This window comes from Hyperoodon ampullatus (assembly GCF_949752795.1).
Source record: "Hyperoodon ampullatus genome assembly, chromosome: 2".
Classification (NCBI taxonomy): domain Eukaryota; kingdom Metazoa; phylum Chordata; class Mammalia; order Artiodactyla; family Ziphiidae; genus Hyperoodon; species Hyperoodon ampullatus.
This window is the reverse complement of record NC_136915.1, coordinates 74929318-74950543: the sequence shown is the minus strand read 5'-3', so window position 1 is coordinate 74950543 and position 21226 is coordinate 74929318. Positions and strand designations below refer to the sequence as shown.

Sequence of the window (21226 nt, the reverse complement as noted above, 5' to 3'; positions counted from 1 at the left end):
GAGTTTTTTTTAAAGCCACTCTCTTGGGGTCTATCCCACCTCCGTTAGTGGGGAGTGAGGTTCTGCCTCTGGATTAGCCTTCTTAACTTACTGTGACTTGCTGACACCCTCTTAACTCCCTCTCCAAGGCTCCTCTCTACCCCCACTCCTTTGATGTCTTCCCCATGTGACTGGAAGTGGTAATGCTCAAGTTTTCAGCACCTGCACAGGCTCCCTCTGTGATCTAGCCAGTGGGCCCCCCTCTCCATTCTGTACATCTACAGAGAAGCCCCGGGTAGGTTTCTGCTTCCCTATCCGCCACCCCCACCACCTTCCTCCCCAACAAACTGTGAGACTGAAGCAGAGATGACTTCTTTCAGCTCTTCTTGTATTTTCATCAACTGGTTAGACTCTGCACATTTAATTCCCTATGATGCAAACTCTCTTAGCTGTATGTAACTAAGTCTGTCTATTTCTCCCTGACACTTTCAGTCTTACATCCCAGATCTACCATCTACTGGTTGGGTAACCCTGAGCCCATTACTTTGCCTTTCTAAACTGCAGCTCTGTCCTGTACATGGATGCCCTTGGGCTTTCTCTCCTCAGCCTCTCCCTGTGGCCCCCAGACTCATGCCAGGAGTGGAAGATGGAAGTCCAGGAAGCAATGATTCCCACTGCTCTGATGCAGGTCCCTGCAGATGCAGAGGGCGGTACTCCTCCTGGGCGATGAACACAACCACATCCTTGGAGGACACCTGAAGGCAACATCTTGGAGTCCATCTTCTTTTACCTGGGCCTGGTCTTAGGGAGCCGATAATGAGCTTTCAGTTAATTGGATACACTTTTGAGGGTAGGGAAAGAGCTACCCAGACTGTAAATCATTGATCAAGTGTCTCTCTCAACAACGAGAAGCTCAGGAACTCCCCCACCCCCACTTCTGGGACTGAGGCTTCTCTTCCTTCCAGAAATTCTCAGAGTTATGCATCATTATTTCAAAATTATGCTTCAGAAACCCTAACACACTGGTGCCCACAGGTGGAGTTTTCTTAAAGATTTCTGGGCCCTACCACTGAGACTGAATCAGTAGATCTGGGGAAAGGCCCAGGAATCTATACATTTTAAAGCAACACACCTGATTTTACAATCAAACAGATTTGGGAAGGACAAACACATAACTCTTCCTGCATAATTTTCGTTGTTTAAATTTACCTTTCCAAAGGGTGGCAGCTGGGTGGGTGTCGGCTCCTTTCCTGCAGCATAAATGACCAGCCCTCCCCAGGTATGCTTAACAGACAAGTGTGTCCAAGTCCCTCCCCGACTTTTACCCAAGTCAGTTATTTTTATTCCTAAGAGAGGTCTACGATGGAATGTTCTTCCTAAGTAGGGGGAGATCTAGGTTTTGTTTGTCCCGAAGATTATACAATTTGGAGAATCCTTCTTTAAGGAAAGGAAGATCAAAGTACGAATACAAAATTAAAGACAGAGCCTTGGAAGAGACCTATGCACGTGAAAAACCCAAAAGCTTAAACTTCGTCACCTACATAGCAGTTCTGCCTCTGAACTGCTTTCTCCTTCTGGAGCAAATCAAAAGAACACTGTTGCTCAAATTGTCTACACCTTCCATATGTATTAGATGACCTGTATTTATGGAAATGAAAAGGGGGAAAAAAAAACCCAGAGAAATAGATCGTTTTGGCCTAGAAGAGTCTGGAGCTGTGTTTTTAACCACAACATAGCGACCTAGGCTTGGTTGGTGAGTTTACTTATTATTCCCTATATTCCCTGAAGTTGGAGAAAGAGCCACATGGTTCCTTACCACCCACCTCCCATTACTTTCTGACCACATCTCCTACTACTTTCCTCCTTGCTTCTCCTCTTCAACTACACTGGTCATCCTGGAGCAGACCAGGCTCACTCTCGCCTTCGGGCCTCTGCACTGGGGGTCCTCTTTCTGAAATGGTGTCTCCATGTTACAGGGAAAGACACATGGGCTCAGAAAAGCTCAATGCTTTGACCAAGTGATTAAAACCCATGAAAACAACCATAATATTTTCCCAATAGTCTCATTATTTTTTAATTGAAGTATAGTTGATTTACAATATTATATTAGTTTCAGGTGTACAACTTAGTGATTCAATATTTTTATAGATTATACTCCATTTAAAGTTATAAAATATTGGCTATATTCCCTCTGCTGTACAATGTATCCTTATAGCTTATTTATGTTATACATAGTAGTTTGTACCATTTAATCCCAACCCCTGTCTTGCCCCTCCCCACTTCCATCTCCTCACTGGTAACCACCAGTTGGTTCTCTATATCTGTGAATCTGTTTCTATTTTGTTATATTCATTTGTTTGTTTCTTTTTTTATATTCCACATATGAGTGATAACATAGGGTATTTGTCTTTCTCTTTCTGACTTATTTCACTAAGCATAATACCCTGTAGGTCCATCCATGTTGTTGCAAATGGCAACAAGTTGTTGCAAATGGCAGAATTTCATTCTTTTATATGGCTGAGTAATATTCCATTGTCACATTCTATATATGTCACACATCTTCTTTATCCATTCATCTGTTGATAGCTTGCTTCCATATCTTTGCTGTTGTAATAATGCTGCTATGAACATTGGGGTGCATGCATTATATATTGAAATTACAATATTTTGAATATATTTAATATATAAAATATATTATTAAAAATAATTTCACAAGTTTCTTTTTACTTTTTTCGTGTGGCTAAGAGAAAACTTAAAATGACATATGTAGCTCACATTTCTGGCTTGAATTATATTTATAATTTGTATCAGACAGCACTGGTCTACATTATTTGGTCCCTCCCTAAAACCTTTCCTCATCTTGTCTCCTGCTCACTCCAGTTCTCGCTCACTGCAATCCAGCCACACTGGCTTCCTTGCTAGTCTTCGAACATAAAAACATACCATGCACCCTCCTGCCTCAGGGCCTTTGTACTTGCTGTTTTTACTCCTAGAAAGCTTTCCCTCCAATTATTTGGATGATTTGTTCTTTAACTTTTTTAACTTTAACTTTCTCTGGACTTTATTCAAACTTCACCTTTCCAATGAAGCTTTCTCTGACCACCCTGCTGAAATTAAATTCCTCATCCACTCCTGTATTCACTGAGCCCCTTCACTAATTTATTTTCTTCCGTAGAATCCATGAGGGCAGGGAATCTTGTTTAAAGCTGTGCTCCTAGCATTGAGAACTATGCTTGGAACATAGTAGGTGCTCAACAAATATTTGTTAAATGAAATACTGAATGAGTTTTAATCAACCACTTAATTATACAGGTGAAGAAACTGAGAATAAGTGGCTTTTTCAGGGTCTCACGGAGAGTTAAGGGCAGAGTAGAGGCACTCTCTGTATATCAAATGCTAATGATCAGAAATGCAGATGCCACCACCCAGATCTCAGCCTTTTACTTACGTTTGTGTTACTCCATTGGACTCTGCCCACAATTTCATGCCTCTTTTAGGACTCACACTTAAGAAGAAAAGTATCTACTCCAGAAATATATTCTATCTCAGTCATTACACCTAGGAGATGACCTCTGACATTCTTTTGCTCCAAGGATAAGAGATTTTTGAGATTTTTTTTTTCCAGACAGGAATTGTATTTCTATCTGGATTTATGAAAACCGGTGACATTTTACCAGGAAAAAAAAATTGCTTGAAGGAAGTCAATACCTTTGATTATATAGTTGGTCCTCTGTATCTGCAGATGAGGAACCTGTGGATACAGAGGGCAACTATACTGCACCATTTTATATAAGGGACTTGAGCATCTGAGGATTTTGGTATCTGTAAGGGTCCTGCAACCAATCCCCCGCAGATACTGAGGGGCGACTGTATGGTGAAATATTCAAGTTGTAACCTGAAGAGTTTAGACTAGTTCATTTATTTGACTAACCAACACATATTTATTGATATATGCCAGGCATTATTTTAGGTCCTGGGGACAGATAAATGTGACAGGATCTTTAAGGAGTTAACAGTCTACTGTGTATGGGGCAGGGGGGCAGAGGTCAGGATAAATAAAGAAATACAGGATGTGTTAGTTTTCTATAGCTGCTGTAACAAATGACCACAAATTTAGTGGCTTAACATAATACACATTTGTTCTCTTACTCTTCTGGAGATCAGAAATCCAAAATGGATCTTATTTGGCTAAACTCAGGTGCCAGGAGGCCACATCCTTCTGGAAGCTCTAGAGAAGTATCTGTCTTCTTGCCTTTTTAAGGTTTTAGTGGCTGCCTGTCTTCCTGGCTTGTGGCCCCTTCTGCCATCTTCAAAGCACATCAGTGTCTACTTCCATGGTCACATCACCTTTTCCCCTCACTCTAACCCCTCTTGGGTCCCTCTTATATGGGTCTCTATGATGATATCCAGGTAACCCAGGAAATCCAGATAATCCAGGAAAACTCCCCATCTCAAGATCCTAACTTAATCACATGTGCAAAGTCCCTCTTGCCATATAAGGTAACATTTATAGGTGCTGGGGATTAGGATATTGACATCATGGGGGGACCATTATTCAGTCCACCACAGAGGACAATGTGACAAGGGTCACAGTGGAGTTAAGTACCAGATGCGGTGTAAACACAAATGACAGTGCAGACAGTGTGTGGAGGAGGAGTGGGACAGCTTTATAGAGTGAGTGACTTTTTAGCTGAGGCTTGCATGGTGGCGATGGATGGATGGTATATATCATGTATAAAGGAATGTACAAGAGAAAGGAGGTTTAAATGAAGATGATTTTTGTATTATCTATTGCTGAATAACAGATTACTCTGAAACTTAGTAGCTTACAATAGTAGGTATCTGAGATCTCACATAGTTTCTGAGGGTCATGAATCTGGGAGAGTCTTAACTGGATGGTCCTGCCTTACAGTGTGTCATGAGGTTGCTCTCAAGTGTTGGCTGGGACTGTGGTCATCTGAAGGGGTTGGAGAAGCAGTCTCCAAGCTCACTCATGTGACTGTCAGCAGGAGGTTTCAGTTCCTCACCATGGCCTCTCTGTAGCGTTACTCACATGACATGGCAGCTGGCTTTCCATAGGGCAAGTAATCCAAGAGAAAGACAGTCCAAGATAGAAGCCTTTGTCATTATAACCTAATCTCAGGAGTGATTAGGTTATTATCATTCTGCCATTCTGTTGGTCACCCAGACCAACTCTGGTACAAAGTGGGAGAAGACTACACAAGGCTGTGAACACCAGGAGGTGGGGATCATTGGGGACCATCTTGGAGTCTGGATCCTACAATATTCTTGAGATTATAAGAGTTTCTCATTGTTGGAATGTTCGACAATCATGAAAGATTGGCAGGGATGAGGTTGGCGTGGGAAGGGAGGGTTAGAACATGGAGGACCTGTACACTTGGCCAGGAGTTTGGAGATAATCCTTTTATTGGTAGGGAGTTATTAGCCAGAGAAGTGACACCGATCAAATTGCTTTTTAGAATGATCACGTGTGTGGTAAGGATGTATGGAGGGTGGAGCAGAGAGCAAAGAGATTAGAGGGTAGGAGCGGCTAAGAGGTTATTGCAGTCGTGCAGGAGAGAGGGGATGAGGCTTCGAATAAGGCAGTGATGATATGGAAGGTCCGAGAATGATGGACTCAGGGCATATTCAGGAGGTGGAAGATTAGGGAGGCAGAGGTTTGGGGAAGGTCTCAGGGTGACTCTCAGGCTGCTGCTTTGCAGGATGCATAGGTAACATTAAAATACTACAGAAAGAAGGGCATGGTTGACATGAGAGGCCAAAAGAGTTAAGATGCCTAAATTTAAATACATTGAATCTGAGCTGCCTGTGGGACATACAGGTGTAAAGACAACTGATGGGTAGTTAGAGCGGAATAAACTTAGTTTAGACTAACTACAGCAAGGCCTTTTAGGCATTTTTCAAGAGAATCTGCATTCTGGCCAGAGGAGAGCTCTTCTCACTCCGTGTTGGTATGTCCTAACCTAAACTGCAGGTCATTTTCTCAATGCCATCCTCTTATTGTCATCATCCTTGTAACTACCATTTTTTGAACGCCTGCTATATACCACACTCCGTGCCATGCACCTTGTGTTCTTTATTTCATCTTCACACTAACCCAGGAAGATACATAATGTTATTATTTCCTTTTAATAGATGAGGAAACTGAAGTAAGTACTACTATTATCCCCCTTTTCAGATGAGGAATCAGTCTTCGCTAGTGTAAATAACATCACTCGAAGTTATATAGTGAGTACGTGATGGACACAGGTCCCAAATGGAGATCTTTTGACTGCAGACCCTGTGCCTTTAGTTGAACAGTCACCTACAGTCAGAGACACTTTCCAGCAGGGCTGGGATTCGGCGGAGTGATGATTTACCACCTGTCGTACAAGAGACAGCAAGTAAGAAATTCAGGGGCAAGGTCAGAAATTCACATACGCAGTGGTGTGGAGAAAAGGTCAAACACCCTCTTCCCTGTTAAATATGAAGAGACTTTGGCCTATTGGCAATGTTTGCTAACTCTTTCCTAGGATTCTCTTCCAGTTTTTTGCTATATCTGAAAAAATGTGAGGAATTACTTTCATTCAGTTAAAAAAAATGTTCATTTTCTTGTCACAGGAAAGTACAGTGTCCTGCGTTAGCCAGATGGCCTTTGGAGCCTAAGATTGATGCAGAGGGAGTTTCACCACAGCACATTTTTTCATTAGAAAAGAGAAAGGGGAGTAGGTGTATGAAGGATGTCAGACAGATTATGTCTTTTCCTTAAAGAGGGTTCCCATAACAGCAGATAAATTGGTCTGGAAATAACTTCCAAGCTATTTCTTTATGTAAAACTCAAATTAAAAAAAAAAAAAAGGTTTCATATCTAAGGTTGTACTGTGGAATTTAGGAGGAGATAAAGGGACTGGCGGTCATGCCCCGCTTCGTAAATGGCTCCTAGACTAACCCCTGTCGTAGAGAAGAGCCGACCTCTGGACCTGCTTCCTGCAGATCAGAGTGTGAGAGCACAAGGTCCCACCGACTGGCACGAGAAGCTTCATAGCTTCTCTGCAGCCGTCTGGAATTTCCCCGAGAAAGCAAAAGACAAGGCTGAATATAGGCTTTCACCTTGGTATACCATAAAGGTAATAAAACAGGGTATGGTGGGTTATGACAGGTTGCTTTGCAATGCTCCCACTTTTATGTGAGTTTCCAAGCAACAAGCTTATTGAAACTAGGGAAGTGGAGAAGTGAGCGATGAGTTCAGAGAACTCAGCCATGGAAGTGCCCAGACAACTTTGGACATAAGAGACCTGCTTTTCCCGTCTCCCTAGCCTGACCCCTTCCTCACCCCAGTACCCCCAGAACCTGGTGAAATCCTAGCACACAATAGCTGTTCAATTAGGACTCATGCCCTTGCCTTTATTGATACCTGACCATATGTCAGACCTTTCTGTATTTATCTAGCAATCATCAATGTTAGCAGGAAAACAGGTTCCATCCTATTTTCTTTTGATATTTGTTAGTTAGGTAAATAAAGCAGCTCAGTATTAGGGGGAGCCCTAAGTCATTATTCAACTTCTGGGACACAACTCTCCTCGTTGTGTATAGCCATACGCCTTAACAGAATTTCTGGTTCTAGTTTTGGCTTTCAAAATATTAGCACTTAAGTAAAATTAATTTAATTAAAACTTAAAACTTAACTGAGTTTTCTTTCTAACTAACTTAACACATAATGCTTTTTCCTTCTAACTTTTATTTTTCTATACAATGAAATGTATATTAAATAAAATAAATAAAATTATGGAACTTCTCTGGTCTGGGTTAACAATTAATATGACGCTTAGGTGCTTATCCATATACTTCTTTGTATGAACATAGTAAAAAGGCACAACTTCACACAAATGGGCTAAGGAAAGCAAAAACTATGTAAAGGCTGCCTAACAGGAAATGAATCCACACCCCAGGAGGCCCACAATAATAAAGTCAAGGCTGAATATATGAAGATTTATATGACATGTTAACACATTATTACCACAAATTATATTACTAAGTCAGTCATGGGAAATCAGTTCAGGGCCAGGAGGAAGTCAGTCCATGGACAAATTCAGCCTTTAGTTTGAAACTCTTCTATCTGCCATGATCACAGAAACCTGACCATCCAGTGCCTACTGGACATAAGATCAGGACATTAGCAAATGCTGACTGTGTAAGCCCTTAGAAACAATTTTCTGTTTGCACAACTGTCAGAGTTTTCTATAATTGTCTTTCTAATTCTACTCTTATAAACTGTGCCTGTTAAAGAAGTCATTTTATGATATTACTGAAATGGACATTGTCTGAGAGATTTCCAGAGAACTGAAATTCCATAAATGTATTTCTGGTGGCATCCGATGTGTTTGGTATTCTCCCCCTTCTCAGGGACACATGTAGCTGTCTCTAGGGAGGGGAAATACCCCATACCCATATGTGACAGGAGTACTCAGGCTGGGGCTCTGTGCTTCTGAGGTGCAAATGGAACCAGCCATAGAAGCCCCGGCACCTCACTCTGACTCTAATTTAACTCTTATCTTTTCCCCCCAATTTGTCATCTTGTTAGTTCTTCCAACTTAGTAAGATTCTATTCCAACTGATGGGCTTCCTTCTTCTTCCTTCTTCCATACCCTCTGTCTGTTTTCTCAGATCTATTCTTTGATCTGGTGCTTGTTTCAAACACCATCTTGGTACCTCTCCTACTCAGTCCAGGGTCACTCCCACAATATGACCCCGGGGGGCGCTGCTGCAGTGAACTGCTGGCCCCGCCCCTGTGAGGTTCACCTCAGTGTATCAGGGAGACCTCAGCCAGCTCCTGGGTTTCTTTAAAGACTTTATTTTTTTAGAGTAGTTTTGGGTTCATAGCAAAATTGAGAGGGAGGTAAAGAGATTTTCCATATACCTTCCTTCCCCCACACATGCATAGCCTCCCTGCATCATCAACATCTCCCACCAGAGGGCTACATTTGTTGAAATTGGTAAATCTGCACTGACACATCATAATCACTCAAAGTCCATAGTTTCCATTAGGGTTCCCTCTTGGTGTTGTATGGTCTACAGGTTCAGACAAATGTATAATGGCATGTATCATACAGTGTTTTCACTGCCCTAAAGATCGTCTGTGATCCACCTATTAATCCCTCTCTTTTCACTAACCCCTGGCAAGTACCATATCCATAGTTTTTCTATTCCAGAATGTCATATAGTTGGAATCATATAGTATATATCCTTCTCAGATTGGCATCTTTTACTTAGTGATATGCGTTTAAGTTTCCTCTGTGTCTTTTCATGGCTTGATAGCTCATTTCTTTTCAGCGTTGAATAATATTCCATTGTCTGGATGTACTTCAGTTTATTTATCCATTCACCTACTGAAACAACACCTTGGTTGTTTCCAAGTTTGGATAATTATGAGAAAAGCTGCCATAAACATCCATAGGCAGGTTTTTGTGTGGACATAAGTTTTCAGTTTCTTTGGGTAAATACCAAGGAGCACAACTCCTGGATCATGTGGTAAGAGTATGTTTAGTTTTGTAAGAAACTGCCAAAGTGTGTTCCAAAGTGGCTGTACATTTTACATTCCCACCAACAATGTATGAGAGTTCCTGTTGCTCAACATCCTCCCAGCATTTGCCAGTGTTGTGGATTTTGGCTATTTTACTGGGTGTGTAGTGGAATCTCACTGTGGTTTTAATTTGCATTTCCCTGATGACATGTGATGTGGAATATCTTTTCAATACAGGGTTTTTACTGTATCTTTAAAGTATCACAAATATGTCTTGGGAATCATTCAGCATCTTGTTTCAGTAGCTGGACATCTTAAAACTTATTCAGCAGCCTGCTGAACTGTTCCTTTTTCAGAGACATAGATACTACCCAGAAATTTTATGATATCCTTGTTTTTAACTGCTGTGGCTTGCTGAAAAAAAGCAGCTAAATTTGATTTAAGTCCACTGCTGTTTCCTTCAAGAATTAACTCATCTTTCTGGGCTTGAGATATGGAGCAAGCAACTCCTGGCCTCATCCAAACTTTGTGGATCTATTTTTCACCCAAGAAATTTTGGATTTCAACAAGAGACACATTCTTCTGAATAACAGCATTGATGGGAAAGTAAGCATACACAGCCTCATCTTGTGATGGAAGCCCAGGGTGACACTCTTGGTCATGCACTGTATGTGACTACAGATAGATAGTGCTAGAGGTACCAGTCCCTTTCTATTTCCTCAACATTTGTCAGCCTGGAGCCTCTTCTTTTCTTTCCAAGGAAACTGAGTTCTACTTTGATGTGACTGAAATCCTTCTTCGGGATTCCTCTGGGGCCCTTCATAATAACTGTGTATTCTTTCAGAGTAATGTCAATATTTTCTAGAATGTGGACAGCCTGATTGCTGAGAATGGTCTTCATTCTTGCAGTAGATGTGACAAAGACTTCATATGTTTATTTGCCATCTGTATATCTTATTTGGTGAGTCTCGTTAGGTCTTTGGCCCACTTTTTATTGGTTTGTTCATTTCCTTATTGTTGGGTTTTAAGAGTTCTTTGTATATTTTGGATAACATCCTTTATCAGATGTGTCTTTTTCAAGACATGCTCTCAGTCTCTGGGTTGTCTTCTCATTCTCTTGACATTGTCTTTTTTTTTTTTTTAAACATTTTTATTGGAGTATAATTGCTTTACAGTGTGGAGTTATTTTCTGCTGTATAACAAAGTGAATCAGCTATAAGCATACGTATATCCCCATATCCCCTCTCTCTTGCGTCTCCCTCCCACCCTCTTTTTTTTTTTTTTTTTTTTGCCAAAGGAAAGTATTTATTACAAGATCTACTCAGTACTTAATAGTATGAATACATGCAAATACGAACTTCATTTAAAAAATCTATATTAAATGAGCTGAACATCTATGTTAACATTAGTGGCACTCATAATCTTCGTACTATTTTAACAAAAACTATGTGTTAATAGTATACAGAGGGAGAATAAAAGTATCACTATCTACTCAAGTAAAATAATATCCTTTATTTTTAAAAACAGTTCAATACTCAACATTGTTATTATTCTAACTGTGAACAAAGACAGTATGTATAATTGGAATGATTATCTGTGCAAAGTTCTCACATTATCACATTATAAGACAAGCACCAAACCAAAAATGATATTCTTTTACCCAAGCATGAGCATAATCAAATTACATTTTCAGATACATTTAAAGTAGCCCTGTAAATAAACCAGGCACTCTCTTTTGTTTTGTTGTTACCTTATAGAAAAAAAAAAAGCTTCATATCACAATTAATGCTTAGAAATATAGACTTTTTTTTTTTTTTTTTTTTTTTTTTGCAGTACACTGGCCTCTCACCGTTGTGGCCTCTCCCATTGCGGAGCACAGGCTCCGGACACGCAGGCTCAGTGGCCATGGCTCACGGGCCCAGCCGCTCCGCAGCATGTGGGATCCTCCTGGACCTGGGCATGAACCCGTGTCCGTTGCATCGGCAGGCGGACTCTCAACCACTGTACCACCAGGGAAGCCCAGAAATATGGACTTTGGAGCCAGATAAAACCTTAGTTCAAATTCCAGCTCTACTACCTATTACTTGGGCAAGTTCTTTGCTACTTAGCCATAAAGTGAACATTATAAGGCCTGAATTTATGTGTGTAGTTTTTGGAAATGAATATTAGAAGAGCTCTGAGAAAATAATAGTATTAATTAAGTTACTGATTACCTATCATGTTCCAGGCACCATTCTAAATTCTTTATGTATTGCATTACTTTGCTAGGGTTGCCTCAACAAAGTACCACATACTATGTGGTTTAAACAACAGAAATTTATTTTTTCACAATTCTGGAGGCTAGAAGTCTGAGATCAAGGTGTGGGCAGGGCTGGTTTCTTCTGTGGCCTCTCTCCTCGACTTGATGATGGCTGTCTTTTCCCCGTGTCTTCATAACATCTTCCCTCTGTACCTATCTTTGTCCAAATTTCTTCTTCTTGTAAGGACACTAGTCATATTGGATTCAGGCCCACCCTAGTGACCATATTTTAACTTAATTACCTCTGTAAGGGCCCTATCTCCAAATACAGTCACATTTTGAGGTACTGGGGTTTAGGACCTCAGGGTATGAATTGGCAAAGGGACACAATTCAGCCCATAACTCATATGTAGTCTCAATCTTTGCAACATCTATTTTTTCCATTTTATGGTTGAGGAAATTAGCTTAGTGGGGTTAAGAAACTTGCCTCCCACCCTCTTTATCTCACCCCTCTAGGTGGTCACAAAGCACTGAGTTAATCTCCCTCTGCTATGTAGCTACTTCCCACTAGCTATCTATTTTACATTTGATAGTGTATATGTGTCAATGCTACTCTTTCACCTCGTCCCAGCTTACCATTCCCCCTCCCCATGTCCTCAAGTCCATTCTCTTGGTCTATGTCTTTATTTCCTGTCCTGCCCCTAGGCTCATTAGAACCATTTTTTTTTTTAGATTCCGTATATATGTGTTCGCATAGAGTATTTGTTTTTCTCTTTGTGACTTACTTCACTCTGTATGACAGACTCTAAGTCCATCTACCTCACTACAAATAACTCAGTTTTGTTTCTTTTTATGGCTGCATAATATTCTATTGTATATATGTGCAACATCTTTATCCATGCAACTGTTGATGGACACTTAGGTTGCTTCCATGTACTGGCTATTGTAAATAGAGCTGCAATGAACATTGTGGTGCATGAATCTTTCTGAATTATGGTTTTCTCAAAGTATATCCCTGGTACTGAGATTGCTGGGCCTTATGGTAGTTCTATTTTTAATTTTTCAAGTAACCTTCATACTGTTCTCCATAGTGGCTATACTAATTTACATTCCCACCAACAGTGCAAGAGGGTTCCTTTTTCTCCACACCCTCTCCAGCATTTATTGTTTGTAGATTTTTTGATGATGGCCATTTTGACTGGTGTGAGGTGATACCTCATTGTAGTTTTGATTTGCATTTCTCTAATGATTAGTGATGTTGAGCATCCTTTCATGTGTTTGTTGGTAATATGTATATATCCTTTGGAGAAATGTCTATTTAGGTCTCCTGCCCATTTTTGGATTGGGTTTTTTGTTTTTTTGATATTGAGCTGCATGAGCTGCTTTTATATTTTGGAGATTAATCCTTTGTCAGTTGCTTCATTTGCAAATATTTTCTCCCATTCTGAGGGTTGTCTTTTTGTCTTTTTTATGGTTTCCTTTGCTGTGCAAAAGCTTTTACATTTCATTAGGTCCCATTTGTTTATTTTTGTTTTTATTTCCATTCCTGTAGGAGGTGGGTCAAAAAAGATCTTGCTGTGATTTATGTCATAGAGTGTTCTGCCTATGTTTTCCTCTAAGAGTTTGATAGTGTCTGGCCTTATTAGGTCTTTAATCCATTTTGAGTTTATTTTTGTGTATGGTGTTAGGGAGTGTTCTATTTCATTCTTTTACATGTAGCTGTCCAGTTTTCCTAGTACCACTTATTGATGAGGCTGTCTTTTCTCCATTATATACTCTTGCCTCCCTTATCAAAGATAAGGTGACCATAGGTGCGTGGGTTTATGTCTGAGCTTTCTATCCTGTTCCATTGATCTATATTTCTGTTTTTGTTCCAGTACCATACTGTCTTGATTACTGTTGCTTTGTAGTATAGTCTGAAGTCAGGGAGCCTGATTCCTCCAGCTCCGTTTTTCTTCCTCAAGATTGCTTTGGCTATTTGGGGTCTTTTGTGTTTCCATACAAATTGTGAAATTTTTTGTTATAGTTCTGTGGAAAATGCCAATGGTAGTTTGATAGGGATTGCATTGAATCAGTAGATTGCTTTAGGTAGTATAGTCATTTTCACAATGTTGATTCTTCCAATCCAAGAACATACTATATCTCTCCATCTGTTTGTATCATCTTTAATTTCTTTCATCAGTGTCTTATAGTTTTCTGCATACAGGTCTTTTGTCTCCTTAGGTACGTTTATTCCTAGGTATTTTATTCTTTTTTGTTGCAGTGGTAGTGGGAGTGTTTCCTTAATTTCTCTTTCAGATTTTTCATCATTAGTGTATAGGAATGCAAGAGATTTCTGTGCATTAATTTTGTATACTCCTACTCTACCAAATTTATTGGTTACCTCTAGTAGTTTTCTGGTAGCATCTTTAGGATTCTCTATGTACAGTATCATGTCTTCTGCAACCAGTGACAGTTTTACATCTTCTTTTCTGATTTGGATTCCTTTTATTTCTTTTTCTTCTCTGATTGCCATGGCTAAAACTTCCAAAATTATGTTGAATAGTAGTGATGAGAGTGGGCAACCTTGTCTTGTTCCTGATCTTAGAGGAAATGGTTTCAGTTTTTCACCATTGAGAACAATGTTGGCTGTGAGTTTTTCATATATGGCCTTTATTATGTTGATGTTGGTTCCCTCTATGCCCACTTTCTGGAGAGTTTTTATCATAAATCGGTGTTGAATTTTGTCAAAAGCTTTTTCTGCATCTATTGAGATGATCATATGGTTTTAATCCTTCAATTTGTTAATATGTTGGATCACATTGATTGATATGCATATGTTGAAGAATCCTTGAATTCCTGGGATAAACCCCACTTGATCATGGTGTATGATCCTTTTACTGTGCTGTTTGATTCTGTTTGCTGGTATTTTATTGAGGATTTTTGCATCTATGTTCATCAGTGGTATTGGCCTGTAGTTTTCTTTTTTGTGACATCTTTGTCTGTTTTGGTATCAGAGTGATGTTGGCCTGGTGGAATGAGTTTGGGAGTGTTCCTCCCTCTGCTATATTTTGGAAGAGTTTGAGAAGGATAGGTGTTAGCTCTTCTCTAAATGTTTGATAGAATTCGCCTGTGAAGCCATCTGGTCCTGGGCTTTTGTTTGATGGAAGATTTTTAATCACAGTTTCAATTTTAGTACTTGTGATTGGTCTGTTTATATTTTCCATTTCTTCCTGGTTCAGTCTTGGAAGGTTATGCTTTTCTAAGAATTTGTCCATTTCTTCCAGGTTGTCCATTTTATTGGCATATAGTTGCTTGTAGTAATCTCTCATGATCCTTTGTATGTCTGCAGTGTCAGTTGTTACTTCTTTTTCATTTCTAATTCTGTTGATTTGAGTCTTCTCCCTTTTTTTCTTGATAAGTCTGGCTAGTGGTTTATCAATTTTGTTTATCTTCTCAAAGAACCAGCTTTTAGTTTTATTGATCTTTGCTATTGTTTCTTTCATTTGTTTTTATTTATTTCTGATCTGATCTTTATGATTGCTTTCCCTCTGCTAACTTTGGAGTGTTTTTGTTCTTCTTTCTCTAATTGCTTTAAGTGTAAGGTTAGGTTGTTTATTTGAGATATTTCTTGTTTCTTGAGGTAGGATTGTATTGCTATAAACTTCCCTCTTCAAACTGCTTTTGCTGCATCCCATAGGTTTGGGGTCATCATGATTTCGTTGTCATTTGTTTCTAGGTATTTTTAAATTTCCTCTTTGATTTCTTCAGTGATCTCTTGGTTATTTAGTAGTATATTGTTTAGCCTCCATGAGTTTGTATTTTTTACATTTTTTTCCTGTAATTGATATCTAGTCTCATAGCATTGTGGTCAGAAAAGATACTTGATATAATTGCCATTTTCTTAAATTTACCAAGGCTTGATTTGTGACCCAAGATATGATCTATCCTGGAGAATATTCCATGAGCACTTGAGAAGAAAGTGTATTCTGTTGTTTTTGGATGGACTGTCCTATAAATATTAATTAAGTCCATCTTATTTAATGTGTCATTTAAAACTTGTGTTTCCTTTTTTATATTCATTTTGGATGATCTGTCCATTGATAAAAGTGGACTGTTAAAGTCCCCTACTATGATTGTGTTACTGTCGTTTTCCCCTTTTATGGCTGTTAGCTTTTGCCTTATGTATTGAGGTGCTCCTATGTTGGGTGCATAAATATTTACCATTGCTAGATCTTCTTCTTGGATTGATCCCTTGATCATTATGTAGTATCCTTCTTTGTCTCTTGTAATAGTTTTTATTTTAAAGTCTATTTCGTCTGATATGAGAATTGCTACTCCAGCTTTCTTTTGATTTCCATTTGCTTGGAATATCTTTTTTCATCCCCTCACTTTTAGTCTGTATGTGTCCCTAGGTCTGAAGTGATTCTCTTATAGATAGCATATGTACAGGTCTTGTTTTTCTATCCATTCTGCCAGTCTATGTCTTTTTGTAGGAGCATTTAATCCATTTACATTTAAGGTAATTGTCGATATGTATGTTCCTATTACCATTTTCTTATGTCTTTTGGGTTTGTTTTTATAGGTCTTTTCCTTCTCTTGTGTTTCCTGCCTGAAGAAGTTCCTTTAGCATTTTTTGTAGAGCTGTTTTGGTGCTGCTGAATTCTCTTAACTTTTGCTTGTTTGTAAAGGTTTTGATTTCTCCGTCGAATCTGAATGAGATCCTTGCTGGGTAGAGTAATGTTGGTTGTAGGTTTTTCCCTTTCATCACTTTAAATATGTCCTGCCACTCCCTTCTGGCTTGCAGAGTTTCTGCTGAAAGATCAGCTGTTAATCTTATGGGGATTCCCTTGTATATTAAGTGTTTCTCTTCCTTTGCTGCTTTTAATATTTCTTCTTTGTATTTAATTTTTGATAGTTTGACTAATATGTGTCTCGGCATGTTTCTCTTTGGGTGTATCCTGTGTGGTTCTCTCTGTGCTTCCTGGTCTTGATTGACTATTTCCTTTCCCATATTAGCGAAGTTTTTGACTATAATCTCTTCAAATATTTTGTCAGACCCTTTCTCTTTCTCTTCTTTTTCTGGGACCCCTATAATTCAAATGTTCGTGCATTTAATGTGTCCCAGAGGTCTCTGAGACCATCCTCAATTCTTTTTATTCTTTGTTCTTTATTCTGCTCTCTGGCAGTTATTTCCACCATTTTATATTCCAGCTCGCTGATCCATTCTTCTGCCTCAGTTATTGTGTTATAGATTCCTTCTAGAGTTTTTTTTATTTCAATAATTGTGTTATTCATCAGTGTTTGTTTGCTCTTTATTTCTTCTAGATCCTTGTTAAAGTTTCTCATGTTTTCTCCATTGTGTTCCCGAGATTTTGGATCATCTTTAGTATCATTACTCTGAATTCTCTTTCAGGTAGGTTGCTTATTTCATCTTCATTTATTTGGTCTTGTAGGTTTTTACCTTGCTCCTTTGTCTGTAACAAATTTTTTTGTCTTTTTTGTTTTTGTTTTTTTTCCTGGGTGGTTCTGTATTCCTGTCTTACTGGTTATTTGGCCTGAGACGTCCATCACTGGAGTTGCAGGCAGTTGGATAGAGGTGGGTCTTGGTGCTGAGATGAGCACCTCCAGGAGGCCTCACTCCAATTGATATTCCCTGGCATCTGGGGTTCTCTGCTAGTCCAGCAGTTTGGACTCAAAGCTCCCACCACAGGAGCTGAAGCCTGACCTCTCGCCTGGGAATCAAGATCCCACAAGCTGGTTGCTGGGGGTTCCTCCTGTCCCCTTAGGTGTTCATGGCCCCCCACAGGTGCCTGGTATGTACCCTAGGTGTGAGGAGACACAAATTCCATGTCCTCCTAGTATGCCATGTTGACTCCACCCCCTGTTGACATTGTCTTCTGCAGAACAAAGTTTTTAATTTGAATGAAGTTCAGCTTATTAATTATTTCTTTCATAGATGATGCATTTGATTTGTATCTAAAAGTCATCACTTTACCCAAGGTCATCTGGATTTTCTTCTGTGATATCTTCTAGGAGTTTTATAGTTTTGCATTTTACATTTAGGTCTATGATGTATTTTTAGTTAATTCTCACAAACTGTGTAAAGTCTGGGTCTATATTAATTCCTGGGTTGTGCAAGTACCTTATAATAACAAAATAATCCTGATTTCTCCCTCCCTTTCGTGTCATTTCTGTCATTCATTTTACTTACATATAAACATACATAAGCATATATATACACACACATATTAAAGATATATAGATAAGCATACTTAATCATATACATTGTTGCTTTTGTTATTTTGAGCAAACATTTGTCAAAAGAATTAAGAAAAACAAAAACAAATTTTACCTTCATTATTCCTTCTTTGATGCACTTCCTTTCTTTTTGTAGATCCGAGCTCCTGACCCATATCATTTTTCTTCTCTCTAAAGAACTTTTTTTTTTTTTTAACATTTCTTGCAAGGCAGGTCTACTAGCAACACACTCCTTCAATTTTTGTTTGCCTGAGAAAATCTTTATTCCCGCTTCAGTTTTGAAGGACAGTTTTGCAGGGTACAGAATTCTAATGTGGTAGGTTTTTTCTTTCAACATCTTCAATATTTCATTCCACTCTCTTCTTTCTTGCATGATTTCTGAGAAGTTGAATATAATTCTTATCTTTGTTTCTCTATAAGTGTTTCCCCCCACCCCTCCCCCACCCCCAGCTTCTTTCAGGATTTTTTCTTTGATTTGTGTTGTTTGTAAATGATATGCCTAGGTGGAGGGTTTTTTTTTTGTTTTTATTTTAGTTTTTATTTTTGTTTTCATTTATCCTGCTTGGTGTTCTCTGAGTTTCCTGGATGTGTGATTTGGTGTCTGACATTAACTTGGGAAATTCTTAGTCATTATTGTTTCAATTAGTTCTTCTGTTTCTTTCTTAGTTTCTTCTTCTGGTATTCCTATTGTACATATGTTACACCTTCTGTAGTTGTCCCACAGTCCTTGGATATTCACTTCTGTTTTTTTTTTATTTGTTCTTTTTAACTTTTGGAAGTTTCTATTGCTGTATCCTCAAGCACAGATTCTTTATTCAGCTGTATCCAATCTAGTAACAAGCCCATCACAGGCATTCTCCATTTCTGTTTTACTGGTTTTGACCTCAAGCTTTTCTTTTTGTTTTTTTTCTAAGGATTTCCATCTCTGTTTACATTGCCCATTTGTTCTTTCATTCTGTCTACTTTATCCACTAGATCCCTTAGCATATTAATCATAGTTGTTTTAAATTCTTGGTGTGATAATTCCAACACCAGCAATGTTAGCAGGAAAACAGGTTCCATCCTAATTTCTTTTGATATTTGTTAGGTAAATAAAGCAGCTCAGTATTTCAGGGACCCTAAGACATTATTCAGCTTCTGGGACACATGTCTGGTTCTCATGTGTGATCTGTCTCTTAAAAGAAGTGAGGGTTTTTTTTTTTTTTTTCTATGTAGTATACCTTGTAATTTTTTCTTGATAACTGGACGTGATGTACCTGGTAAAAGAAACTTCTGTATATCGGCCTTTAGTAATGTGTCAGTGAGCTGTGGGAAGAGATGGAGTGTTCTATAGTCCTATTTTTAGGACTCAGTCTCTTGGTGAGCCTATGCCTCTGGACTTTGAACTTCACAAGTATTTTTCTCCCCACTTAGGTGGGACAGGATGAGATGGAGTTGGGTATTTCCCTTCCAGGACAGTTAGGCTCTGGTAATACCTCAGCAGATTACCTCTGGTTAACTAGCTTCCCCTGGAGGCAGGCCTTATTAAGAACAGCTGTGTTTTGACGTGCCGACCTATTTCAAAATGGTTCCTTTTCTCCCTCCCCTGCTGGAAGCCTGAGGGGATTTTTCTTAGATATTTGCTGTGAGAAACTGGTCAAGTTCTTGGAGGTAAGACTCACAAAATTTGGGGCTCTCCCTAAGACGCGGTCCCCTGTAGTTTTTAACTCATAGAATTGTCCACGTTGAGCCTTCTTTAATTGATTAATTACAGTTCAGGTTTTCCTACCCTGGCACTGGTTCCCACAGTAGTTTCTGCTCAAGAATCTCTGCTCAGGTAAGCTGTGACTCCCTGCATTTGCCTGTCTGTCTCTCCAATATTAGGGCCAGTGGTTTGCCCTGTGTTCTCCCTCTCTTATGAATCCAAGAAACAATGTTTGTTTTTCAGTCTGTTCAGCTTTTTACTTGTTAGCACTGAGTGGTGATTTCCAAGATTCTTAAATGTGGAACTGAAAACAGTGTTCATGGGTTTTTTGCCCTGGCTGGAGGGATTTGTGAATCTCCAAGCTACCTGGGTCCCAGCTGAGACATACTATGTGCTATAAGTGGTCTTCCACCTGACCAACCAGGCCCAGGAAAAACACGCACATGCAGAAGAGTCTTCCCTGCTTAGAAAATATGATGGGGTCCTGCCTGAGATGAGACCTATATATATATACAGTGGTCTCTGGTATCTGTGAGTGATTGGTTCTAAGACCCCCTGCAGATGCCAAAATCTGAGGATACTCAAATCCCTTATATGAAATGGCATAGTATTTGCATATAGCCTACACAATCCTCTTGTATACTTTAAATCAACTCTAAATTACTTATAATACCTAATACAATGCAAATGCTATGTAAGTCGTTGTAAATACAATATAAATGCTATGGAAGGCAGTTACGCTAACCACGATACCATCGTCTCTGTAAATGCTATGTAAATAGTTGCTAGAGTGTTGCAAATTTATTCTACTTTCTACCTCTGTGAATTCACTGCTACAGATAACTCATATTGGTGGAGTCATAACATATTTGTCATTTTGTGACTGGCTTATTTCTCTTAGTATAATTTCTTCCAAGTTTCATCCATGTTGTAGTATGTGTCAGAATTTCCTTCCTTTTAAAGGGTGAATACTATCATAGCATAAATATACCATGTTTCATTAAACCATTCATCCCTCATTGGACATTTGGATTGCTTCTGCCTTTTAACTATTGTAAATAAAACTCTATGAACATGGGTGTACAAATATCTGTTCAAGTCTTTGTTTTCAGTTATCTTTGGTATATACCCAGAATTGGAATTGCTGGATTATATGGTAATTTTATTTTAATTTTTTTTTGAGGAATTGTTATGCTATTTTCCTCAATGGCTATCCCATTTTACATTCCTCCCAGCAATGCACAAGGTTCAATTTCTCCACATCCTACAAATACTTGTTATCCTCCTTCCTTCCTCCCTCCCTACCTCCCTCTCTCCCTTCCTTCCTTCCTTCTTTTTTTCTTTCTTAATGGTAATAGCCATCTTAATGGGTATAAAGTGGTATCTCACTGTGGTTTTGATTTGCATTTCCCTCAGGATTAGTTATATTGTTCATCTTTTCATGTGCTTATTGACCATTTGTATATATTTGGAGAAGTATCTGTTCAAGTCTTTTGTCCATTTTCCAATCAGCTTGTTGGTTTTTGAGTTGGGTCAGAAATCTGATTTTTTTTTAGTGGTCTTC

General features: G+C 39.0%; 1 pseudogene across 1 annotated transcript; it reads right to left on the bottom strand.

Moving 5' to 3' along the window:
- Window positions 1-9820: 9820 nt before the first annotated feature.
- Window positions 9821-10406, bottom strand: LOC307048706 (large ribosomal subunit protein uL6-like; annotated as a pseudogene). Its single transcript has one exon. The product of its transcript is annotated as a large ribosomal subunit protein uL6-like (transcript).
- Window positions 10407-21226: the final 10820 nt, after the last annotated feature.